Genomic DNA, 23,504 nt, shown 5'->3' on the forward strand with positions numbered 1-23,504 from the left:
GAGTCATCTTCCAAATTATAGGAATTACGTGGCCGTGCAAAGACTAGGCTCCGACTGGGAATTGGTAAATGAAAATTGCTTTTAGCAATTCAGTAGAGATGTGTCTTTTCATGCTGGGTTTTTGAGACACGACATTTGTCATTTAAATGTTAAAGCCTTGACAGGAACGTCATCTGAAACAGCAATAATTGTAATGTAAAATGCGTGCCCACTCTGTACCCTGGGAGAAAGGGTGAGGGGGGAACCCCACAAAATTTTGAGCAGCTGTGTCGTTAAATGGATTTTCTTCTGAAACAGAATATGTTCTAATCAGGATGTGCTGGGTCTGAAGGTCGTATTTCGTTTTTAGAAAATTTAATTAAAATTTTAATTAAATTTGGTGTGTGTGTGTCTGTGTGTGTGTGTGTGTGTGTGTGTGTGTGTGTGTGTGTGCCAGACATGCCTGGAGTGTGTGTTTAAGCACCACGACAGCACTAGTATTGAGGTCAGAGGAGAGTTTGAGGAGCTGATTTTTCCTTTTGTCACTGTGTGGTTCCAGGTACAGAACCAAGCTTGGCAGCAAACACGTCTACTTGATGAGCCACCTTACTGCCCGAGTATTCTGAGTGTCATAGTTCTTCCTTTCCTCTTTCTCTTTGTTTGATTGTTTTTGAGATGGTTTCTCTGTATAACCCTGACTGTTCTGGAACTCACTCTGTAGACCAGGCTGGCCTTGAACTCACAAAGATCCACCTGCTTTTGCTGGGTGCTGGGATTAAAGGTCTGTGCCACCACCTCTCCTCTGAGTGTTACATTTCTTAAACCAACATGGAATAGGATGATAAAGACCACATTGCATGTATGTATGTGTGTGCACTTGTATGTGTGTGCATGTATATGTGCACTTGGTATGTGTGCCTGTGTGTACATGTATGCCTCTGAGTGTGTGTATATCTTTGTGCATATGTGCCTGCATGTGCCTGTGTGTGCATAGGCCAGTGGTTGATATCCATTGTCTTCCTCCATTTTTTTTGACCTAATGAATTCATTTTTCGAGTTTTAAATTACTTTTATTTATTGAGTGCATGTATTATGCATACATGTTATGGCAGGGGTGTGGTGGTCAGAACACAATTTACAGAACTGACTCTGTTTCACCAGGCTTGAGCAGAAAATGCCTTTACCCCTGAGCTGTCTCATTGACCTTAGTGAATCTCTATCATTCATTTTTTTTCCTTTAAAGACATCTTTTGTGTCTTGTATTACAGTTATACTGGTGGTTACATGCTTTTATCTATCCATCTATCTACCTATCTATCTAGTCATTTATTTATTTTTGCGGGTGTGCATGTATGGGCATGGTGTACAAGTGGAGGTCAGAGAACAACTTCAGAGAGTCTCCTTTTCTCTTTATGTGGATCATGGGAATCAAACTCAGGTCACCAGGCTTGGCCAGCAAGAATCTTTACCCAATGAGTTATCTCCCTTCTTCTGGTCTTACATATTTTTACATGGTAATGTAAGCAGTATTTTATTATCTTTTGCTATTTATCTGTCTGTCTGTCTATCTATCTATCTATCTATCTATCTATCTATCTATTTATCTATCTATCTACTTTAAAGACAGATGTCTCCATGTAACTCTGGCTGTCCTGGAACCCGCTCTGTAGAGCAGGCTGGTCTTGACTTCAGAAATCCTGCCCTCTCTACCTCTGAGTGCTGGGATTAAGGGTGTAGGCCATCACCTGGCTCGGAACTGGTATTTTACTTTTCACTTCAAGGTGGCCCTTGATGCTCATCGTTTAACATTTGCTTATGGTTGTCCTTCATGAATTAAAACCTGAAGGCATTTTATCACTGGTTATGACTTCTCTGAAGCCAAATTCTGACTTTGTTCGATGAACAGTTATCCATGGTTAGTTGGTCATCCTTTGTAAGCTTTCAGGATTGTGCGAGAGTGCTGAAGAGACAGGAGAAGGGACCTCTTTCTCACCTCCAGGCTTTGGAGCTTCGTCTCTCCCTTCCTGGGTGATTTCCATATCTCCGATGCTATGTGTATTGGCCCCGAGATAAATTTTACATATGCATTTATGTAAAAATGATTCACACACATTATGAACAGACTGCTATGCATAATCACGCACAGGTCATTATGTGTAATCTATTATGCATACATTGCTAGATGCAGCCTACTTTGCACAATTATATTCTCATATACATTATGCAAAATAGCTGCCTATATTGCTTGTCACCTGTCTTTCTTCACGCAACAATTCATCTTGGGCATTGTCCCCTGATAGGTTTAAAATTTGCTCATTTTCTCTTTATTATGGCGAAATCCTCCACAATGTGAGGACATGGGGATTTAATGAACAGACGGCCTTCCATGAACAATGAAGTCGTCTTCATGCCTTTCCCTGGGGTTCCAGAAGAACCAGAGGAGCGAGCTCATGCATATTGTACCAGGTATTTAGTTTGATGTGCCCGCAGGATGTATTCTGGAAGGAATATCGCAGAGTCAAAGGACACGGGTGTACTTGAAATAAGCGTTGATTCTTTCCATCTTCGCTTGAATCACGTACTGTGAATGTCGGTAATAAGCCAGGACTCTTCAGGTCCTGATAGCACAGAAGCGGGCCCCACATTAGTCATTCTTGAGGGACTGAGGGGGCCACCTGGAGACCAAGCAGCAATTCAAACGAGTAGTAAAGCAGGCAAGTTCAGACACTGACACCAACATAGCCAATACAGATAGGGAAAGTGAAATCGTCGAAAAAAGTTAGTGGAAGCAGGGAGATTTGTCTGCTAGGGTCTCCAGCAATGCTTGTGGCTGTTAGGGGCTTTTTAGTATCTGTTTAAAAAACCCAACAGGATCTCACATAGTCTGGGCTAACCTCATATTCGTTATATAGCTTTGGACTTGTGATCCTCTTGCCTCTACCTTTGAAGTGCTAGGATTGGAGTGTGTGACACTGGGCCTAATTTTGATAACAAATGTTCAAGAAAAGGAAAAACACTTTTAGAGGGTTTCAATATGTGCAGCCTACACTGACTTGAAACAAGTAGCCCAGAATTGTTTCAAACTCATCATCCTCCTGCCTGAGCCTTTTGAGTTCTGGAACAACAGGCTTGTGCCATTATGGTTGGCCTTTTAACCTGCGTGTGTGTGTGTGTGTGTGTGTGTGTGTGTGTGTGTGTGTGTGTGTGTGTGTGTGTGTGTGTGTGTGTGTGTGTGAGTAATAGTGCAGTCAATAACATGTTTGATCTTCAGAACCCATGTTTAAAGAAAACTGAATGTGGCAGTAAACGAGTGCAATCTTAGCACCTAGAAGGGAGAATCAGAAGCTTCCTTGAGGACCACTGTCCAGTCAGTCTAGTCTATTAGATCAGTTCAATGCCAGTGAGAGACCCCATCTTAACACAACCAAAGGGCTGGAGATATGACTTAGAGATAAAGTGCTTATTATTTTATTGTGAAGACTGGACTTTGGATCCCAGAACTCATGTACAAAAGCAGAGCATGGGCTGGTAAGATGCCCTAGCAGGTAACACACTTACTGCCATGATCACATGATTGTGAAACCCAGGGCTGATATGTTGGAGGGGGAGAGCTGACTTCAGCAAGCTGTCCTGTCTTCCACATGTATGCTTTAGCATGCTTAAGCTTGTGTTCATGTGCATGAGCACACACACACACATACACACACACCACACAAAACACACACCACACATACACCACACCCCCCACACACATACCATACACAAAACACACACAACACACACACACATGCACACCACACCACACACACACATACACACCACACAAAACACACACACACACACACACACACACACACGCACACGCACACACACACACATTTTTAACGAAGCCTTGAAACCAGATTTTTATAAATGATGTTCATGCATTTTGCAAGTAGATTCTAATTCTGTCACTCAGGAAAACCTCTAACCTCAGGTACCATGATTTTATGTGTTGGGAACCATTAAACAAACACTGCACAGCTTCATTGATTTGCCCCATAAATATTTATTGAACATTTACCATGTGCTAAGATGAGGTTTGAGACCATCAAGCCCAGGAGGATCTCAGAGCTTGGACAAGGTGGGCTTCTGTGTCTTTTCTTTCCCTGGTCCTTCCTCCCACACTCCAGCAGTTTCCATGGTAACAACCTGAAGTGGCTTCCTCATCCTTCTCCTCACAACAGGTTGGAGCCACCACCATCCTCCCCCCACCCCAGGAAATCTGGCAGCGAGAATGGGAGAGTGTCAGCTAGGAAAGGGGGTCGACCATTGTTCTATTATACTTTGAGTTTATTTCTTTATTCCTAATTGGAGTCCTTGCAGATGTGTGAAAAACCATGGGCCTGAGAGTTAGCTCGCGTGGGGTTGCTGATTTCCAGCGTCAGTGTTAGGTTAGTTCTTTCTCAGATCTCTCTGCTCATCTTGCAGGAGGCTGTCTCTTTGTGTCCTCTTTTGTCTGTGTGTCTAAATCCTGTCTGTGTCTAAATTCCACCCCCTAGCCCCACTTTTAATTATGTTATTTTGAGAAAGGTTCTCACATAACTCAGGTTGGCCTTAAACTGATTATGTAGCTTAGGATGACCTTGAATTTCTCTGATCCTCCTGCCTCCACCACCCAGGTGCAGAGATTACTAGGGTGAGCCCCCACCCCGGGTTTCTGATTTGCCATTTTAAATAAGGATATCAGTTGTATTCAACTCTGAGTCCATCTTAAGTTAATTACATCTGCCCCAGTCCTGCCTCCCCCAAACAGTCACATTCTGAGTCAGGGGATGCTGCAGAGCTTCCATATATGGATGTTAAGGGGACCCGACTCAACCCCTAACATTGTAAGAGCTTTCTCCAAACTCCCATAGAAAATAAAGCTTTCCGGGCTGAAGAGAGCTCAGTGAAGTGCTTGTCATGCAGAGCACAAGGACCTGAGTTTGACCCCCAGAACTCACATTTAAAAAAAAAAGTCAGGCAACATAGCATGTGCTTATAGTCTCAGTGCTGGATGGGAAAAATCCCCAAGACTCCCAGCACTGCACAAGCAGAGCATGGCATACACACCAGAACCCCCAGTACTCTAGAGGTACTGTGCAGCCAGGCATGGCCTCAGACAGACTCACGGATCCTCCTTTCTCTCTCAAGGGCTGGGATTATGCATGTGAGCCACCTCATTCTGCTTATTTAGAAACAATCAGACCACTGAAAACATACGTGAGGTGGATTTGCAATGGAAACATTTTTTTAAAAGGAACTGCTAGCTATTTCCCAATATCCAAATTTATGGCGAAGGGAGGTACGGATGAATCCATCAGAGGCCGCTTGTTGGAGACTTTTTTTCCTTTTCTGTGTAGTCTTTGACACAGGTGCGGAGTTCTGAGGAGAGAGATGGAGGGCTAGCAGGAAGGACGTGAGGAGCTGGTGTTCTGTGCATGGAGATGCTAGAGAGGAAGTGGGGGATAACTGAGGGTGACCTCGAGCTTCTGATCCTTCTACCCTCACACCCCAAGTGCTGGTATGGAGAAGCATGTACCAACAACACACCCAGTTCATACCAGTGCTGGGGCCCAAACCCAGATCCTCATGTATGCTGGACAAGCATCTACCAATGGAACCATACCCAACCTGGTGAGGGCTAGCTAGTAATGGTGCTGGGGAGTCTGAAAGGGTTGACGTGCAGAAAAAAAATCTCTTGTTTTCTACTATCTTTTTTTTTTTTTCTGGTAATTTTGACTTGCCTAATGACGGACAAATGAGAGGTACTTAGATTGAAGGCTAAAGACATTTAAAGGCTTCAATAGCTGCAGAAGATAATGACACGAGCAAAGACGGTCTGCTGAAAGGACAAAGGGACCTTGGGCACCCATGAACACCACATATAGTGAACTATGGATGATTCGGGAGACAAACAACTTTGAAATAGCAGTCTTTTCTCCCTGAAATTACTTCCACTGAGTAGAAGCCACTCGAAGCCCAGGCCAAGCATGCACCCAGGAGATAATGGCTCAGGCCAGGCCAGAACATTTCCTATTTTGTGCTTAATGCCTGTTGGGGGATCCATTGTGTATGCACATAGCCATTTAATGGCAAGAAATGGCACGGGAAACAAAGTATTCAAAAGATGCCCTTTTCAGACATAGAACATGGTCCATTAAGGTTGTTTTGCTGATTGTTTCCATGGAGACCATTTCATGTAATTATTCTCCAATTTTTCAGGGGCTAAAAAAAATCTTTGTGTTTCGATTTTCTAATGCACTGGCTTGGAGCATACCCATTACAGCCCAGCACACAACCAATGCTTCTGAGACGCTCTTTGTTCTGACTTCCAGATAGATACCCCTGTGCAAGAAATGTGAGACAGTGGGGTAGATCCCACTTTTCTTCTTCTGTATCTGCAAGTACAGGTGCACACATGTGCACATACATATGCACCTGCATGCACATGCACATGTACACAAACACACAAAAACGAATTAAAATGTAATAAAAAGTCAAAAGCTACATGCACTTTGAAAATGAAGCAGGAGTATTTATTGCTTGAGCCAGGAACTCTTCGCTAGCCTGGGCTACACTGAAAGGCCCTGTAAACAACAGCAACAACAGCAACAGCAGCAGCAACAACAACAACAGCAGCAACAACCAGCAACAACAACCAGCAACAACCAGCAACAACCAGCAGGGGTGTGGTGTGGGGATGGAACTCAGTTACCAGACAAGTGGGCTGTCTTCCTCTCTGTACCTGCACAAACACACACACACACACACACACACACACACACACACACACACACACACACACACACGTACCTGTTCACAGTCAGGTATATGTATTTCCAATGCCCTATATCTGAACAAATTTGTCTCTTTGTACAGGGAAAATCCTGTGGTCCCCACTGTCTCTAGGATATGACACAAACAGTAAGAATCCATGGGGGCTTTGGACTGGGATGTGACAGAGTCAGATGGCCCTTGAGAAGAGGCATGCTAGGCTTATCCATTACAGGTCTTCTCTCCTTTACACCCTACCTGAACTAAAATACGCACGTATCAACATGTATCAATAGGATTCCTTATTCATTTATGCTAATGGCTCTTTGGTTTCTCTTGACCTATGGTCTAAAAACTCCAGAATTTCTTGTGTCATAGGTATTGATTTTTAAAAATTAGCATTTTTATTTTAAATTGTGTGACCGTGGTGGTGATGGTGGTGGTGGTGGTGGTGGTGGTGGTGTGTGTGTGTCTAGTGTGGTGAGGTGTAGCATGCATACATATGTGGTAGGGTGTGTGTGTTTGGTGTAGTGTGATGTATGTGTGCATCTGTGGCATGCTGTGTGTGTGTGTGTGTGTGTGTGTGTAGTGTGGTGTAGTATGTGTGCATATGTGGTATGGTGTTTGTGTGTGTGCATGTGTGAATGCGGGTGCCCCTTCAGAATCCAGAAAGAGGGTTTCCTGGACATGGAATTGCATGCATAAATGAGCCATTGGATATGGGTACTGAGGACAGAACTCAGGTCGTCTGAACTGTCTCTTCGAGATTCAATTAATTTGCTTTTAATTACTAGCCAACAAATACTCCCCCCCAACTTAGTGCTTCAAACAATAGCTTTCCAGTTGGCCAAAAGTGGGTGTGGCTCAGCTGGGTTCTTTGCTTCGGGTCTCACAAGGCTAGAATCTAGGGGGCAATATGTCTGGGCTCTCAACTGGGGAAGGATCTCTGGCCAGGCAGCCTGGGGTTGCTGGCAGATTCTGTTTCCTTGCAGCTGTAGGAAGTGGAGGCCCCTTCCTTGACTCCTGTTGGAAGCTTGCCTTATGTTCTTGCAGGACCACCTGCATTTCCTGGCCTTTCTCAGTACAACTCCTTCATCAAGCCAACAAAAAGAATCTAGAATATATTGCTGGCTTGACAGGGTCATATTATTACCACATATTCATAAAATAACCTCCTATCTCCTTTGTGGCTCTCCATAGGTTAGAAGCCCCACTCTCTATACTTGGGGAAAAGAAATACTACAGGGGCATAAACTTTGGGAGCTGATGGACAATGAGGACTTCTCCTACTCTCAACGCTGCCCCTCCATATTGGGAAATAGTCTTCAGTTGGCCAAACTCTGATCAGGGTCCTGAACCTTGTCCTGTACCAATGTGTATACTTCCTTACAAAATTCAGTTGCATTCTTTCTCCTTTTTCCCATGTGTGTTGCATGCATGAGGGAGCATGTATGTGCATGTGGAGACATGGGGTTGATGTTGCAAATCATCCTCAGTCACTCTCTTTTCTACTTTATTCACGGAGGCGTGGTCTCTCAAGCCTTGCCCGCTAGCTTTGGCTAGCCAGCTTGCTGTAGGGAGGGATGTCCTTCTGCCACCCACTGTCTAAGGCTAGAATCACAGGCCCACATTTACCAGGCACTTTGCATGGATTTCGGGAGTTCAAACTTGGGGCCTCAAACTTTTGTAGCAAATGCTTTAATCACTGAGCAATCTCCCCAGCCCCATTTTTTTTTTTAAAATAATGTCTTGTATATCTCAAGTGGACCTCAAACTAGCTATGCAGTTGAGTATGAATTTAAGTTTCCATAGCATCTTGTCCACTTCCCAGGTAGTGGGATCATAGCTATACACCACCGCGCTTGTGCAGCTTTGGGGATGGAACTCGGGGTTTTGTTCACATTGGGCCGGAACTCTACCAACTTAGATTCTCACCCCCACCCCTCCCCAGTCTCCAACTGGGTTTCAGTAAGAACCTGTTGGGTCTGTTCCTTAAGAGGTGAAAGGGCAGCCAGCCCCAGGGTACTAAAGCATAACCAGATGCATCTGGTCACAACAGAGGGCTATGATTTAAATGCTCCGTAGTCTTGAGATACCATCAGTCTCTCATCAGGCATCCTTCTGCCATCCCCAAGAGGCAGTAGGGGGATGTCCCCTGTACCTGATGATTTCTCCTATCGGTTTTCTGTCCACTGATGGCCCCACACTCTGATCTAAATCTCTCACACATCTTTGCTGCAGTGAACTCAATGTGTCTCTTGACTGCACAAATCCCATTGCCTATACCCACTGAGATGGTTCAGAAGGGAGTCTCTCTTGTACTTTTAATAAGTATCACCAAACAATTGTTCCTTAACAACACACCCCCCAAAATTCATTTGTCTGGTGTGTGTGTGTGTGTGTGTGTGTGTGTGTGTGTGTTTTGGGGAACGGGGTAGAGGAAAGCCTTTTGTGTTATCCTCAGGAATGGGCCATTCGCTGTCTTTGAGAGACGATTTCCTGTAGACCTGCAGATCATTAATTAGGCTTGATTGGCTGAACAGTGAGCCCCTGGGATCCTCCTGTCTCTGTCTTCCCAGGGCTGGGATTAGAGGATGTGTTAGCAAAGCTGTTTTTTTTTAACATGGGCTCTGAAGACTGAACTCAGGTCCTGGTGCTTACAAAACAAGTGTTTTACCAACAGAACCATCTTCCCAGCTTGCATTGGTCAAGGTTTGAAAGAAAGACCAAGGTACCAGTGGGAGAAGCTTTTTGACACACAGTCTAAAGTATCCAAGAACACAATATAAATTTCAAGACAGGATCCAGTTGCAAAATTCAAGCTGGGTTCCCAGGACTCACTGTGGGTGGAATCCTATGGGAGGTGAGCTAAAGGTTCACCTGAGGTCCAGGAAGTAACTGCATTTCCACAGGACTCAGGGGGTCAGCAGCTTCTTGGAAGCAGCTCACGATGGCCAGCAGAGCATTGAAACCACAGCTGTCTGCTCGGCACGCCGTGTCCCTAGATGCAACCGATAGCCAGCTTTTCTTTAATTTCCTGGGGCTGGCTGCCTTTTCTCTCCCTTGTCTGACACAATGCATTCCTGTCCTATGTGTTTGTGAGGGGCTCAGTACACAGTTGGCTCTAGTGTGAGCACATTTCACATTTCCACACCGTGATGCCAAACTTGCTTTCCGATATGCTTGTGGGAGAAGTTCCTATTGTACAGCATGGCTTTGCTCAGTCTCAGCATGGCTGGCATTTGGACCTTCATAATTCTTTGTATAAAAGCAACTGGCTGTCCTGGGCACTACAGCATGCTGAATGACAACTCTGACCTCTGCTCATTAGGAGTACCCAGAACAAATCACCTTTCCCTTTGTGGTAACCCAAAATGTCTTCAGACATTGCCAAATGTTCTTGAGTGATTAAAATCATCCCAAATTAGTGATTAAAACCACCCGAAGTTAGTGGTGTAGCTGCTGGCAAGTTGACTATGCTCCTGGAATGGACACCTCCCCTAGCTCCTGTAAGTAGCCCTAATGAAACTCTGCCTGAGTTTGATCCTGGGGACTTACACGATGAAAGGATAGAACTGACTCCTGCAGGCTGTCCTCTGTTCACACTTGTACTATGGCATGTGAATGTATACACACACAAAATAAAATAAAATAAAAATAAATGTAATTTAAAAATACATAGAAATCACCTTAGATCAAGGAAGGTAACTAACTGTAGTGTAGAAAACACACAATATTACAGTTTTTGTTTTGTATTAGTTTCCATTTTTTAAAAATTTAATTCAACACACACACACACACATAGGGCAAGGCAAACATGTGGCATCCACTGGTCTGGGGTAGTCCAGGACTCAGCCTGGATTCACGTTATGCTTGAGGCCTGTGTCCACAGGGTTCTTTGATAGATCAAATCCTTACTATGGGACGCTGAAGATGAAGCACACAGAGTACCATATTCTCCCCAGTGATCCTTTCCTCCTCCTCAATCCTATCATTTTCACAAAAAGCCAGTTTCACTTTGAATGCTGAGCTGGTCCCAGCCCTTAAGTCTTGCTAAGCCACAGAAATAATGGGATGGAACTAAAACACACTTATCAGTGCTGGCTGAATCTATAAACATCCCAAGACCATTACTGTTGCATACTAGCTGCTAAGCTTAGCCCTTTTGCTACATAGTAGAAGGAAAGAAATGCAAGCATGTGGGTGTACACACACACACACACACACACACACCACACACACACACACACACACACACAGTGTTATGAATTTGAAGCAATTAGCTTCAAGATGAGTCCTATTGCTTAGCTAGTCTTCCTTAAATCCTTCAGAGACAAACCAGGCAACATCTATTGCTTTGGTCCACAGTAAAGAATAGCTTTTAAAAAAAACGTGTAGTATGCATTTATGTGTGTACATCGTGTTTGAGCATGTGAGGCTCCATTTGTGTGCATGCATATGGAAGCTTGAGGTTGATGTTTGTTGAGAATCATCCACGGCTGCTCTCCCACCTTGTTGATTGAGGCAGGGACTCTCAAACAAACCTTGTTAATAGGGCTAGTTATGCCTAGTCAGTTCCCTCTGAGGATCCCCATTTCAGGGAGGCAACCATGGCCATCTGCTGTTTTCATGGGTTCTGGGGATCTGAACTCTGCCCCTCATGTTGGCTCTGCAAATGATTAACCACTAGACCATCTTCCCAGTGCAGGAGAGGGTTTTAATCCAAGCTTCAGGAAACTGAGGAAAGATGAAGGAGGAAGAACAGGAGGAGGAAGAGGAGGAGGAGGAGGAGGAGGAGGAGGAGGAGGAGGAGGAGGAGGAGGAGGAGGAGGTGGTGGAGGAGGAGGAGGTGGTGGTGGTTGTGGTGGTGGTGGTAGTGGTGGTGGTGGTGAAGGTGAAGACTTGGACTTTTATTTTGATGCTGAAGAAGTGTCAAAAGCTTGTGAGGTAATCAAGGCAGAAAATGTGGATCAGCTATGCTTCCGGAGTGTTGTTTGGAAAGGTGGCAGTAGCCTGTGGTTGAGTGTTTGGCCAGTAGTAACACATTTACACACCTGGTGATGTTTTCCATTTGTGTGGAACGTGACACCTCAGATCTAACAACGTTAAAATCTGTAAATAGAGTAAAGTCCATCTCCAAAACACGTAGTCAGCAGATAGCGTATCTTCCCCGTGTGATTGATCTCTGGCTTTTAGCTCCCCACAGCTTCGAGCCACACTCCTCTCCAACCAGGGAGTGAGACCGCAGAGAACTCCCTTTATATTTCTTGTCTGTTTTGCACTTTTGAAATGTTTATATATTGTGCTAATTTTATATTATACATCTTCCCATTGTCATTTATATACCAATTCTTTACTACCAAAAAATGTCTATGTTCACGTATCTCAATCATGACCTACCCAGTTGGATGAGCTGGGATAAAAACCAGGGAAACTCTACAATCAAAAATGATCCTTGAAGAAGAAATAAAAGTGTATTTCTGAGAAATAGCCATACAACCAATTAGATATTTATTAAAAAAAAAAAACCCATGCACATCCCCATCTAAAGATTCAAACATACTTTCATCCACACTTTTGTCTTTCAATGGTCAACTCATACGTTCCTCAGCCTTTGCATCCACCTTTTCATTCTTCCATCAACCAATCCACCCATCCTTCATTCACCTATTCTTCATTCATTCATTCATTCATTCACCCATTCTTCATTCATGTATCTCTCAATTAATATTAATTAATGAACAAATCAGTGAATCTCCCATGTATCTATTAATTCATCCATTTATCCAGTAGCCCATCCACCCATTCATTCATCCATGTATTCATTCACTTATCCGCTTATTAATTCATAGATCTATCTGCCCATCCATGCTTCTCTCTACCCGTCCATTCATGAGTTTTCTCACCCACTCATTTACCCAGTTATTTATATGTCCATCCCTTCTCTTTTGCTCACTCCCCACCAGGCAGATCTGCTCCCTTGTGTTCCTCTGACACAACAGTTACCCTCCAGCTTCACGTGCTTCCAAGTCAGGCTCCCTTCTATCTACAGTGGCCATTTCCCTAATAACCTCAAGGCCCTTCCCTCCTCACTCCATTCAGGCCCTCTCTAACAGCATCATCTCCAGGAAGAATCCCTCAACACAGCTCCTCCCAAAGGACCCTCTGTTCCTCTCTGCGTCTCATCTGCTTACATTTTGTAGAATTGGCCCCCATCAGCTGGTTTAGGCTAAAATGATTGCCAGCTGAGTCCCAGCAGTGAGAGAGCTAACAGGGAGAGTTAGCCTTGTCTTCCATTTTGTCAACTACTTTTAACTGACTCTCCACTCACAGTGGGACTTTAGTAAGTATATTCAAAATTAAATTTTTACATTGGTTTTGTGTGTGTGTGTGTGTGTGTGTGTGTGTGTGCATGTCTGTGTCTGTGTGTATGAGAGAAAGAGAAACAGACACACAGAGAGACAGAGACACAGAGGGAGAGAGAGAGAGAGAGAGAGGGAGAGAGAGAGAGAGAGAGGGAGAGAGAGAGAGAGAGAGAGAGAGAGAGAGAGAGAGAGAGAGAGAGAGAGAGATCTCATGTACCACCCTATATGTAGAAAACAGCAACTTGCAGAAATGGGTCCTTTCCGTCCCTACGTGTATTTCTAGGGAACAAATTGAAGTCATCATACATGGAGAAGAGCGCTTTCACACACTCGCCCACCTCGACGCGTAGGGGTAGGTATATGATCTATCTGAGCACACGAATAGGGTTTGTGTTTGTTGCTATTATTATTATTACTATTATTGCTTGCATGTTTTCATGAAAGGTCAGGGAAGACATAAAAGAGATCCATGAACACTCGGAGGTCTGGATACCTGCCTACTTCTTTGCACACATGTAAATAAGCCCTAAGGGAACAGTGAGAACACATGCTGCTGTGCTGCTGGAGCTCACAGCTTTCTAATCAGTGGAGGCTTTGGCCCAACATGTCTCTCCTACTGCAAAGACCGGAACAAGTGACGCAGTTCAATGTGAACAAAATACAAGATGCAGGGCTGAAGCAGAGCCTAGGCAGCCAGCCTCACCCGCTCCAGTGGCATGACTCTGACGTCCACCTGAGTCTCCTCCACTCCCAGCTCAGGAGCCCACACAGTCTGCAGCAACAGGGGCTGGCTCAGGCTGTTGCCAGGGAAACTGCAGCAAGAGGGGAATGAGGAATTAGAGAAGGGACAGCGTGATCCTTAAGGACAGGGCTGTTCTCTCCCCCCCAAAACCAGACCATATTCAGATTCTACACACACACACACACACACACACACACACACACACACACACACACACAACTTGAACACAGTAGGCCTTCAGCACATGTGAGAGAGCCAGTGTCTGTGTTCTGACACCATTTTGTGGTGGGCAGAGCTTCCTTCCATCACAGTGAAATTTGTTCTTTGAGACGCAGTTGTGCAGATGTTTCCATCCTGAGCCTGGGGACTTGAGATGGCCCAATGACCTCACCCTCTCTACAGTGAAACTGCTGTGAGGAGAGGTGGGCATGGGGAAGGTGGGGTGCTGACTGTTCCCCACAGGGACACCTCGCTGTCTGCAACTCACATCAGTACTCTGGGACCCCAACAGAGCCACAGAGAGTCAAGTCACCTCCACCCAGGGAGTCAGCACAGTGCAGCTGAACTCTGAGTATGCAGAGGACGCAGGCAGTGGAGTGCTGGGCTGAGGCAGCTCCAGGCTCAGGGAAGAGCAAGCATGAAGCATGACACACTTCCTGTTTGACAGGAACGTGGTGAAATCTTTAGTGCTCTAGAATCAAATGAATGTGAAAGGTGAAGGGTAGGTAGATAGAGAGCAGGATGACCATGGGGGTGTGTGTACTGCATAAATTTCCATGATTTTATCTTTATATCTGTTTTGGGGTGTCATCAGGAGCCATTTGCCATCAAGCCTGACCCTCTGAGTTTGATTCTAGGGACCCACATGGTGGAAGAAGAAAACTAACCTCTAAAAATTGTCCCCTGATCTCCACACACATGCTGTGATATGTGCCTTTTACAAATGAATGAATGAATGAATGAATGAATGAGTAAAATAATTTTGTTCTTATAAAGGAGACTGACAATTAATTTTGATTGTCCACTTGACATGTTGTTATAAAATCACCTAGTACACGAACCTCTTTCGACTTGTCAATGAAGGAACTTTCTAGACTGGGTTAAAGGAGATGATGAGATCTATCGTGAGTGTGAATGACATCATTCCAAGGGCTGGGGTCCTGAAGTCAATGAAAAGGAGAAATCGAGTGGATCACTACCACTGCTTCCTGATGATGGGTACAATGTGACCAGCTACCTCAGGTGACTGTCCTCACGATTTTTTGCACTATAATGGACTCCATCAGGAAACTGTGGGCACAAACCATTCCTTCTTCACATTGTTTCTTATCACAGAGATGATGACACAACTAACTAATACAAAGACACTGGAAAGAAAGATGGTGGTGTGTGTGCGTGGGGGTGGGTAGGGAGAACTGTGTGCCACAAACGCCATGGCAGGGTAGGGAAGACTGGGACCAAGGGAAGGGAAGAGGTAATGCTCAGTGTGGGAGCGTCAGTGGTAGGAATGAGCTGGTCTCATCAGTTTCCTGCTGACTGAGAAGGACCAGATACAGAGTTTAACCCACATATTGACCTCTGAGCCTCCCCAGGCAACCACACCTCTACAGGATCCTGAAGTCCTGCAACCCATGCCCAGGAGGAAAGTCTGTCACAGACAGATATCACGTCAGAGCAGACAGAGTCTGGTCTGCTTTGAGGACACAAACCATATATGGAGATCTGATCCTTTCCAGCCATGGCTGTGTTTGAAACCCTAGAGGACTGTGTGGCTTCCCAGACTTTCTGAATCTGTCCCCATGGTTTCCCAGGGCCTTGCACTAAGGCAGGTCCATTTCAAGGGAGGATTCGACTATCGCCAAAATCCATGATAGCCTAGAACCTGAATGAGTGGCCTGGAAGTGGATCCAAGAAGCAGACAGGTCAGAGGTGATGAAACAGTAGTCACTGGATTTTACTTGCAAAACACAAACTGAAGCCATGACTGTTAGAACCTGAAAGAACACTCAACCTGAGGACCCGCATAAGAGTTCATGCACCTACCATTCCCCTCACAAAAATAAATGAGCACAATTAAAATTTAAAAATAACAAGAAGAGAAAATAGCTGAGAATCACAGGAATGTGAGGGTAGACCACTAAACCCAAGGCCTACACGGGAAGAAGCATGGCTGTCCGGGCGGCTAACTATCTGTCTGTCCCTCCATTCCGTTGCTCCTTTGCTCACTTAATTTCAGAAGCCAGTGGTTTTCACCACGTTCCTGTCAAACAGGAAGTGTGTCATGCTTCATGCTTGCTCTTCCCTGAGCCTGGAGCTGCCTCAGCCCAGCACTCCACTGCCTGCGTCCTCTGCATACTCAGAGTTCAGCTGCACTGTGCTGACTCCCTGGGTGGAGGTGACTTGACTCTCTGTGGCTCTGTTGGGGGTCCCAGAGTACTGATGTGAGTTGCAGACAGCGCAGGTGTCCTGTGGGAACAGTCAGCACCCCACCTTCCCCATGCCCAATTCCTCTCCTCACAGCAGTTTCACTGTAGAGAGGGTGAGGTCATTGGGCCATCTCAAGTCCCCAGGCTCAGGATGGAAACATCTGCACAACTGCGTCTCGAAGAACAAATTTCACTGTGATGGAAGGAAGCTCTGCCCACCACAAAATGGTGTCAGAACACAGACACTGGCTCTCTCACATGTGCTGAAGGCCGTGTGTGTGTGTGTGTGTGTGTGTGTGTGTGTGTGTGTGTGTGTGTGTGTGTGTGTAGAATCTGCATATGGTCTGATTTGGGGGGGATAGAATATCCCTGTCCTTAAGGATCACGCTGTCCTGTTTCTCCTCCCCACCTCTCCCTACCTTCTGCACACACACACAGAGAGAGAGAGAGAGAGAGAGAGAGAGAGAGAGAGAGAGAGAGAGAGAGAGAAAGAGAGAGAGACACACACACACACCTCCTGCTGCGGTTTCCCTGGCAACAGCCTGAGCCAGCCCCTGTTGCTGCAGACTGTGTGGGCTCCTGAGCTGGGAGTGGAGGAGACTCAGGTGGACGTCAGAGTCATGCCACTGGAGCGGGTGAGGCTGGCTGCCTAGGCTCTGCTTCAGCCCTGCATCTTGTATTTTGTTCACATTGAACTGCGTCACTTGTTCCGGTCTTTGCAGTAGGAGAGTGGCAAAGTGTCAGCTTCTACTGATTCAAAGTAAAGTTAAGATTCACTGTAGTTTATATCTCACCATTCATTTATCCAGTATATATTCATATCCGGATGCCTGTCTAGATACTTAGATACATAGGCATATTATACTCACTGACCTATTTGACATTTCATACATTCTGTTTTCCACCCAGAGAACCAAAACCAATGGAGAAATAAAAATACCGTTTCCATTATTATGTGAACCATACATTCATTCTAAGAATCAGATTTAATATACATATATGTGTATATTATATATAACATATATTAGAAACACATTGGCACACATGCACAGTTTTATATACATATATATTATATGCATATATGTGCATACAAAACACACATATGTGTATGTGTGTATTGGACAAGGTCATACACACTTGAGAGGTCAAGGCAGGGCAATGGTGAGTTTGAGGCCAGTCATGGCTACATGGTGAGCTCCTGTCCACAAAAGGTGGAACAAAAAGTAACTGTTGATATGTGTTTATTCTGAATATACTTACTAAAGTCCCACTGTGAGTGGAGAGTCAGTTAAAAGTAGTTGACAAAATGGAAGACAAGGCTAACTCTCCCTGTTAGCTCTCTCACTGCTGGGACTCATCTGGCAATCATTTTAGCCTAAAACAGCTGATGGGGGCCAATTCTACAAAATGTAAGCAGATGAGACGCAGAGAGGAACAGAGGGTCCTTTGGGAGGAGCTCTGTTGAGGGATTCTTCTTGGAGATGATGCTGTTATAGAGGGCCTGAATGGAGTGAGGAGGGAAGGGCCTTGAGGTTATTAGGGAAATGGCCACTGTAGATAGAAGGGAGCCTGACTTGGAAGCACGTGAAGCTGGAGGGTAACTGTTGTGTCAGAGGAACACAAGGGAGCAGAGCAAAAGAGAAAAGGTATGAAGGTGGATTCAGAGTGTGAACTGGGCAGAGGTTGTGCAGAGGCCTTTAGATTAACTATACATAAAGGATCAACACGGAAATGTATAAGGAAGTTATTAACAATATTTTTCAGAATCTATTTCCTTTCTTGGATGAGTGGATGGATGGATGAAGGGATGGGTGGGTGGGTTGGTGGGTGGGTGGGTGGATGGATGGATGGATGGATGGATGGATGGGTGGGAGGATGGGTGCATGAGTGGATGGATGTGTTAATGGATGGATGATTGATGAGCTGATTAATAAATACATGGATGGATGGAAATCTGGTCTGGGTGGATGAATAGAAATGTGGATGGAAGGGTTAACAGAGAGACAGAAGGATAAATGTATAGATAGATAGATGGATGGATGGGATAATAAATAGATGTGTGGTCAGGCATGTTGGTACACATCTTTAATCCCACTCTTGAGAGCCCAAAGCAGGCAGATCTTTGAGTTTGAGGCAAGCTTTGTCTGTAATTAAGAGCACTGACTGCCCTTCTAGAGGACCCAGGTTCAATTCCTAGAACCTACATGGCAGCACGCAACTGTATGTAACTCCATGATCTGACACTATCACACAGACTTGCAGGTAGTCACAACAGCAACACACATAAAATGAAAATAAGCAAACTATAAAAACTAGATATGTAAAGGATTGCTGTATGGATGGTTGGGTAAGTGAACAACTTTGTATATTGTGAATAAATTGCTTAGGAAGTTACAAGACCCACAAGACCTCTTCTTAGTGTTATATAAACAGTAATGATTACTAAGGAAGAAAGGCTTCTTCCCTAGTAATCCAGTGGAGATGGAGATATAGACTGTACAGGAGTCTCTTCAGTGGAGACTCTACAGGAAGCTCCCGGAATGCATTCTTTAAGAGCTGTCAACCATCCTGTTGTACCTTTCCTTGACCTAGTTGCCTTTGAATCATCCAGGCAATGCTAGATATCATAAACAAAACAAAACAAACCATTGGTTCATGGAGATATATTTGCATGAAATCTTTGCTATGGTCTGTTATTAGCTCCCTGTCTGGGGTGAAGAGGTGTTTTTTTGTGTTTCCTCAGGAAAAGTCACACAAGAAAAATAGCAAGAAAAAACCGAAGTCAGATAATGATAAAGTCTTGTCTAAGATCATATGCTCCTGTCTCAGGTGCACTGCCTCCAAATGGACATCTGAGTACAAGCAACTCTTGGCCTAAGACTACAGACTGTGGCTGGAGAGATGGCTCAGTAGACAAGAACACTGACTGCTCTTCCAGAGGTTCTGAGTTCAAATCCCAGCAATCACATGGTGGAACACAACCATCTGTAATGAGATCTGATGCCCTCTTCTGGTGTGTCTGAAGACAACTACAGTGTACTTATATATAATAAATAAATACATCTTTAAAAAAAAAAGACTACAGACTAAGAGACTTACTGCCAAGGCTTGAGCCCTAGATCTGCCATGTACTGACCATGTAAGTGAAGCTAACATATGGCCTTCCTTTATACTCCAGCACCCTTTTTTTAAAAGTTTCAGTTAAATGGAGAATTCTAGAAATAAAAAGCACAAACTTTTTTAAAGGTACAAATGATTATCAGTAGAATAATGTAACTCTTGCACCACTCCATTTGGGTTCGTCTGAGATGTTAATGATCTCTGGTTTTGGGATACCCATGCTCTATAGGCTACTAATAGCAGCCATTTTGGTTACCAGATCAACTTCTGTGTTATTGATAAGTATCAATGCTATCTGTGGTTTTAGTAATCCACTGGGACACTTGGCATGTGTTTCTCACAAATAAAGGTGCATTATAGTACATAAATTGGTAATTTTATAATACCCAGTAAATTATAAATTTGGATGGCCAAATAGAAGCCAAATAGGTGTGGCGGCTCACACTTATAATCCCAGCATTTGAGAAGATGAGGTAGAAGGATTGCAAAGAGAATGAGGAGGCCTAAGCTACCCTATAAGACTCTACCTCTAAAAAAGGAAAAGAAAAGAAAGAAAAAGTAGGGACTGGAGAGATGGCTCAGTGGTTAAGAACACTTGCTGTTCTTGTAAAGGACGAGAGTTCAATTCCCAGAACCCCTTATCTGGTTGTTCACACCTGCCTGCAACTCCAGATCCAGGGGATGGCATACCCTCTTCTAGTCTTCATGGGAACCTACACTCACATGCACCTACCCCCCCACACCCCTAAGTAGGAAACACTGGTCTGAGGCACGAGATCTGGGGTGAACTACAGTTTGCGTTTTGCATAATAAGAGTGGGAAATAGGGGGTGGTTGTACACAAAAGATAGACAGTCAGATAGAATATAAAATATTTTTAAAGTAATGGGGGGAATTGAGGAACCCAGAATTTCAGACTCCTAAAACGCAAGGCTGTGGAAGTTGATGGTCACTGAGAAAGTCCAGGGATCAGAACAGATACAGGCGATCGAGGCGAGCTTTGGTTTTTGAAGCCACCATCTTACTGCAGAGCCTGGAAAATTCCATTCCCTGCAGCTCTCTCTGCTTCTTCCCCCAGCCCCTTGCATCCCTGATTCCATCGGAGGTTTCCATGGCAACCGCCTGAGCTCCTAGACCTGTCCTCGAGAAGATGAGAACCCCATGAGAGGAACGTGGCAAAAGACGTCAAAAGTCCCCCGCACAGGTCAATCGTGTGCGCATTTCGCACACGTCAAAATGCGTCATCGTCAGTGTCTCTGCGGAAAGCGAATATTGGTTTCAGCAGACACCGCGGACGTGAGAGAAATCTCAAGTATCTCCTAAGGCCAGTGTCTCACCCCCGCATTCAATCAGAAATATCGACCGAACCCCTTATGTAAGCCAGACACTTCCCCAGACATGGAGAATAACATTATGTACTGAAAAGGAATCTGCTCTCTGCCCTCCTAGAGCTGAGACAATCTTAGTTGTACCATAACTGAAATTTAATTAAAACTAAGAGGAAAAAAAAAAAGAAGAAAAATGTTAGTGGCAGTAGACTGGAGAGTTGGTAAATGAGTGTTTAGTGAGAAATTCTTTTAACTTTCAGCACACGTTCAAAAGCTCTTTTCATTAAAAACTTTTTATTTTAAACCCATGGGAGATGGTGCACACTGCAAGGTAGAGGCTGGAGGAATACAAAAGTACCCTTGGCTATTTAGCTAGTTTAAGGTCAGCCTAAAGACTACATGTCTTATCCCTCAACCAAAAAGGAATGTGAAAAGCTTAGACCCCAAGATCAGGTTGGCAAGATGGCTCCCAGAGTTCCATCCCTGGTACATGTGTGAAAAGGCCAGAGAATGTGAAGGGAGGTGGAGACAGATGAATTGGCTGAAAGCATATGGGCCACCTAGCCTGGGGTACAATGGAGTGTGCAGCCGCCTAGCCTGAGGTACAATGGAGTGTGCAACATAGTAGAAACAAAAGGGTGAAGATGATCAACATTCCAAATTGTCTTATTTCTGCATACCTGCCAGTACAGACACACACACACACACACACACACACACACAGAGAGAGAGAGAGAGAGAGAGAGAGAGAGAGGCAGAGAGAGAGACAGAGAGACAAAGAGACAGAGAGAGAGACAGAGACAGACAGACAGAGACAGACAGAGGCAGACAGAGAGAGGCCTTACAGTTAGTGGCTGCCACTACTCCTGTGGAGTTGTAATGAAGGCTGCATTTAGGAGGATATAGGAGAGAACACAGATGAGATTTGGTCAGGAAGGGAGTTAGAGGCTGAATCATTTCAGGCCCAGATGGTTAGGAGTCTCGTGCAAGATGGCTTGCTCTGTTTTTGTAAAGCATGATTTTATTGGGACACAGACACACCCTTCATTTATGTTTTGTCTGCAACTGCTTTTTTTTTCTCCTTTTGCTACAATGGCAAAGTAGAGTTGTAAATTGGAACATATGGTTCACAAAGCTAAACATACTATCTAGCCTAGTACAGGAAAAGTTTGTGGCTCTTCAATGCACTACATAAAAATTAATATATATTTAAAGTACTCACACTTTCTTGGAGAAACATTTCATTTCTTTGTTGGCTTGATAGCAGTCTGAATGGATGTACAGAGGAATCATGAATGGATGAAAGATGGAATAAGGATGAATAGAGGATGGATGGATGGATGGATAATTGATGGCTAAGAATTATAAATGGAAGGCAGATGTAAGAATTATATGTGCAGGATGAATACAATGAAGGATCATAGATGGATGGTGGGTGGATTGATGGATAAGGATCATAGATAGAGGATGGATAGAGGGATGCATAGATGGATGGTTGAATAGATGGATGGATGGATGGGTAGATGGATGGATAGAGGGATGGAAGGCGGTGGATACAGGGATGGAAGGATCCTGGATAGATGGCGGATGGATGGACAGTGGAAGATCATGAATGGAGGATGTACGTATGCATGAATGATGGGTGATGGATGAATGGAGCAAACATGGATGAATGACTGGATAGAAGGATTGTGGGGAAGCATAAAATGTTTATAGAAAGATGGACAAGGAATGGATACATGTGTGGCTGCTGGGTGGCTGGGTGGTTGTATGGGTGATAACTAGGTGGAAGAGTAAATGAGTGAATGGTATTCCTATTATGTTATCACAAATGACCACAAAATGGAGCAATTTAAAACAACAGAAATCAATTGTCCTGTAGTTCATGGGGCCAAGTGTCAGAGGGTTGGCTTCTCTGGCAGCCTCTGAGAAGAAAGTCCATGGCCACCTGTATCTCTTGGTTCATGTTTCTTCTTCTGCTTTCAAAGCCAGTGGGGTGATGCCTTTAAAACTGTCTTTCTCCCTCCACTCTTCCATCCCTCTGACCACCCCCTTCCCTTGTGCTTTCTTCTCTTTCCCCCTTTAACTCTCCTAAGGGTTAAACCTCGGCACTCATGGATGCTTATTAAGTGCTTCTTCATTAAGCTGACCCTCTCGACTTTGTTTTTCTCTTATAAGAACATTTTGTATTATACATATTACACATACAACCCAGGATAATATCTCTCGCTCAAAAGTTTGACCTAAGAACATCTGTAAATCCATTTTGTTTTATCAGACAATAGTTACAATTTTTGAGAACTAGGATGCAAGGAGGGCTATTTAGCACACTGCCGAGGGAATTGGATGTGAGGATAAAGGGATGTATAGGTAGATGGTGGCACAAATGGATGGATGCATAGGTGGATAGATGTATGGGTAGATGTGCAGACATGTAGATGGATGCATAACTAGTTGGGTGGATGGATGATGCATGGGTGATGGATGATAGATGGATGAATGACAGATGGTTATAGGTATGAATGGAAGGTGGGTGGCTCCATGAATGTGTATGCATGTATGTAAGAATGGAAGGTTGATGGCCACACAATGGATGGATGAAAGAAAGAGTGAGTGGTTAGATGGAAGCATAAGTAAGTGGATAGATTCTGTAGATGAAAATCCTGTTCCTCCCCTACCCAAACCCCCCTGTTTTGAGACAGGGTTTCTCTGTGTAGCCCTGACTGTCCTGAAACTCAGTTTCTCAT

At 44.4% G+C, this 23,504-nt stretch overlaps 1 long non-coding RNA gene across 1 annotated transcript in view; it reads right to left on the bottom strand.

The window, feature by feature from the left end:
- Window positions 1-23,504, bottom strand: part of LOC116892718 — a 196,999-nt gene that overhangs the window by 34,956 nt on the left and 138,539 nt on the right. The gene's annotated exons all lie outside the window — the stretch shown is intronic.

Source organism: Rattus rattus, chromosome 2 (genome assembly GCF_011064425.1).
Source record: "Rattus rattus isolate New Zealand chromosome 2, Rrattus_CSIRO_v1, whole genome shotgun sequence".
In the NCBI taxonomy this organism is placed as follows: Eukaryota; Metazoa; Chordata; class Mammalia; order Rodentia; family Muridae; genus Rattus; species Rattus rattus.